We start from the raw sequence: 3783 nt of genomic DNA on the forward strand, positions 1-3783 counted from the left end.
AACTATTACATTTCCTTAAAAAAAAAAAGTGCTAAACCTGCATTTTGTAATAACTGTTGCAATATGTAAGTTCTTACAAAATGCGGCAAAGTTGATTACAAAATGTGTTCAAGAATTTTATTCCAAAATGTGGCATTATTACATAATGAGGTGAAAAATTATTACATTATTACATTTTGCACTATTACATAATGCGGTGCTACAAACCTGAAATGTCTTAAGAGAATTAACCGAAATTTTTAGAATATTTTGCCTTTTTTGTGTATTTGTAGATCTACTGTGATCTGTAGGTTGTAATGCACATGTTTAAATGATAAACTAAGGCGTAATATTGTTAAAATTGCACTTATTTTTCTTAAGAATTTGCAGGTTGTTTGTATTTTTTCATGTTATGTTCAAGTACAGTCTGCAGATGTAAACATTTCATTACAGAATGTACTTTTTTCTCTCAAAAACATAGAGAAAAGTTTGGAGTTCACATTATTTACAAGTTCTTATCCTATTATTTACATTATTTTACTAGTCCAGACCACTTTATATCATATTAGGCTGTATGTGACCCCTGACCTAAAATGAGTTTGACATCCCTGCTGTAACCAAAAGCCACAAGTAAAAAGAAAAAAAAAACATTGATTCACCCTGTCTGTCAAATTGGACAAAATCCCACAAAACACATACAATGACACAATTTACTTTCTTTTTCTCTTTTGACCCGTAAAGCAGCCGGGGCAGATAAATGAGACTCCAGTTTATCCATTCTGCATGCTGAGCTCAGAGAGGAAAAACAACAGCGAGGCTCTGTGATATTAATGCACACATCACAGCGAGGGGAGAGACCACAACGATAAACATTGAAATTCTCTCCGATAGATCAAAGCTGGGGTGTAATGAACCCGTCTATCTGTAGGGCATGGAGACACATACAGTATACCTCTAATGGGATATTTCCCATTTCAGTGCGACCATTCAAATCATATTTCATTCACGACAACTCCCGCATTTTAACCGGGTTTGACCATCTCCTGGGGGCAGACGTTTGCGTGGAAGCCGACACTGGTTGACCCGCCACACAACACCCCCCCCCCATATGCACAGAAACACACGTACAGGCACTACTTAGGGCGATAATTTGATCCCTTCAGTTTGTTCGAAAATTAAAGAGGTTCATAGGTTGTTGTAGCAATTATCAGGGACCTACAGTTGCGTTTTCACAGCGGCTTCTGAACAACAAAATGGATTCTAAATGCGCTGGCCTTTCTTCACACTCACCAGCAGCCTATGGTAAATTATGTCCCCAGGAAGTGTTTTAATAACAGCTTTTTTTTGCCGAGTATACACCGCGCTGCATAAGAAGCAGTGAGATGAATAAGTACCCCACCACCTGGGTTCTGGGTCATTCTGGTTAATAGGGTGTGATATAGTCACTGTATGACTCCAATAGTGGGTTCTAGTGGGGGGAAAACCACAGAACATTTCAGTGTTTCATGTGTGTTTCATTTTACTTGAGGATACACTCACAGGAATACAAATGTTTTCCAAATCATTTAAAGGTATTTAATAATGCATGTTATTTTTAAGGATGTGTTTGAATAACTTTATGTAAATGTACAGGCACACTAATAATATTAATCATAATAATGGTGCAATTTATTATCTTAATACATGTATCAATAAGCCTGTTGACAGTTAATAACTATAACAATATTGTAATCAGGTTTGATTCTGGATCACACAAATACAAGTCACAAGAAAAAAAGAGAGAAATCATGGATCTGAAATTGGACCCTGGATCTGAAATATCTCAAAAATGAAGATGTCTGTGTGGTTGATGAAAGCTGAGTTCTGTAATAAAAGTCACAAAAAGAAGTGAAATTGAACTTGACCAAACTGTCAAAAGAACTGATGATAAAAAGAAAATAGAGCTACAACAAAAAAAAAAAAAAACACCTATGTGAGTTGGGTGCAGTTTATGTTCTTGTCTGTTCCTGGGTCATTTCATTTTATGATACATGCATCGTTTACAACACATACTTCAGTCATCTGTGAAAGATGAAATTGTTGCATGTTAACCCTTTATCAGGCAAGTGACTATTTTTGGTCATTTCATCAAACATTAAATATGGGGCCAATCCTGTGCCTCAGTGAGGTCAAGAAACATGTTGGTTTTCACAACACTATACAACGATTCAGAGAAATTTCATAGACATTTTGAAGCTGTAAATAGTGAATATTAATGATTTTTTTAAAAAAATCAATTTATGACCTTATAGCAGTTGTTACCTCCACCAGGAGGTATGGTGATCGCTTTGCTTTGTGTGTTTGCGTGCGTGTGTGTTTGTTTGTTTGTTTGTTTGTTTGTTTGTTTGTTTGTTAGCAAGATAACTCAAAACGTTACGGACGGATTTTCATGAAATTTTCAGGAAATGTTGATACTGGCACAAGGAAGAAATGATTACATTTTGGTGGTGATCAGGGGTGGGGGGGCCAGGGGGGCCACAGGGGCCTGCTGATCTGCCTTGGCGGAGGTCTGCGCTCTCCGAGTGCTTTTCTTGTTTATAACAGTCGACAGGTGTCTGAATCCACACTTACGTTGTTGTATTATTCCAAAAGTGATGTTCTAATGTTCTAAAATACATGTTCATTTCACCATATGTGTTTTTCTTTTATACATTTACTTCTTGGATTCTTTTCTTTTCCACTTATGGGTAAGGAACCAAATATTGTAACTTCATTCACCTTGATTTTCTATAGAACAATAAAAATTTGGAAAAATTTTTCAAAAGTAGTAAGATCTTATGTCCTCCAATAACACACTAAGACTGAAATGTTGAATTTCAGAGTAGTTCTATGTGTGCCCTATAAAGGGTTAAAATAATAATCTAAGATCCAGTAGATCCAGGTATAACAGCACTGTGTAAAAATGAAGCCAAAATCCCACGGTCATATGAGCTACTGTTTCCTCTGTAGTACAGACACAGTGATGACACTTCTATGATTGGTCCTTATATGTGTCAATCACCCATTTTTCATGTAAAGTAAAATAATGATTTAAAAACATACAAACTCAAACAGAGGAAGTTAGTCTCATGAACCTAAAAAAATGTTCTGAATCACCTTCAGGAGCATTTTATTCAAAACATGCACTTGAGTTCTTAGTTGTATATATTTTATTGCGCTTTCACTGAGTCGATTTTATCATTTTGTCTGGTCATCACGGTTCAGGAGGATTTCTTTAAATACCTCTTATTCCAGATCATTAAATAGGCGAGTACAATAATCGGACGATCACGGCTTAACGTGGAGTCACTGTTCCACCAAACAGCTGCAGCGACTAGACCACAGTCTAATAAATGACAGAACCCATCCTTTAAACAGCTTTTTCCATCTGGTCAGAGATCGTCTGTTCCACAGCTTTGTTCCTCCACTCATCAGTTTTATGAAAACAAACAACTCAGTGCCGCTGAAAGCAATTAACCATGCACTTTAATATACAGTTTATTTTAAGGTATTGGATTTATTTGTTTGTTGCTTGTGTGTAACTGGATGCCTTTTCTTTTGTACTGCAAAATCAATTTACCTGCAGGTATGAGTAAAGAAACCTGAACATGAATCTTGGTGAGAAACATAATTTTTTTACGTTATTTAATTAGACTTTTAACTTCACAAGTAATTTCTGTCTATTTTAAAATAAAATATGAGTCAACAAAGTTATAGTTTGTGGCAACATCTAGATTCTTTCTTTCTTTTTTTTTTTGTGACATCATACACCGACACTAACTCAAT

The 3783-nt window shown here is 35.7% G+C and overlaps 1 long non-coding RNA gene across 1 annotated transcript; it reads right to left on the reverse strand.

Moving 5' to 3' along the window:
- Positions 1-2065: 2065 nt before the first annotated feature.
- Positions 2066-2697, reverse strand: LOC115418499 (uncharacterized). Its single transcript, XR_003935305.1, has 2 exons — positions 2561-2697; positions 2066-2280 (listed from the first exon to the last, which is right to left on the reverse strand). It is a non-coding gene; the product is annotated as an uncharacterized LOC115418499 (long non-coding RNA).
- Positions 2698-3783: the final 1086 nt, after the last annotated feature.

Source organism: Sphaeramia orbicularis, chromosome 4 (genome assembly GCF_902148855.1).
Source record: "Sphaeramia orbicularis chromosome 4, fSphaOr1.1, whole genome shotgun sequence".
NCBI lineage: Eukaryota > Metazoa > Chordata > Actinopteri > Kurtiformes > Apogonidae > Sphaeramia > Sphaeramia orbicularis.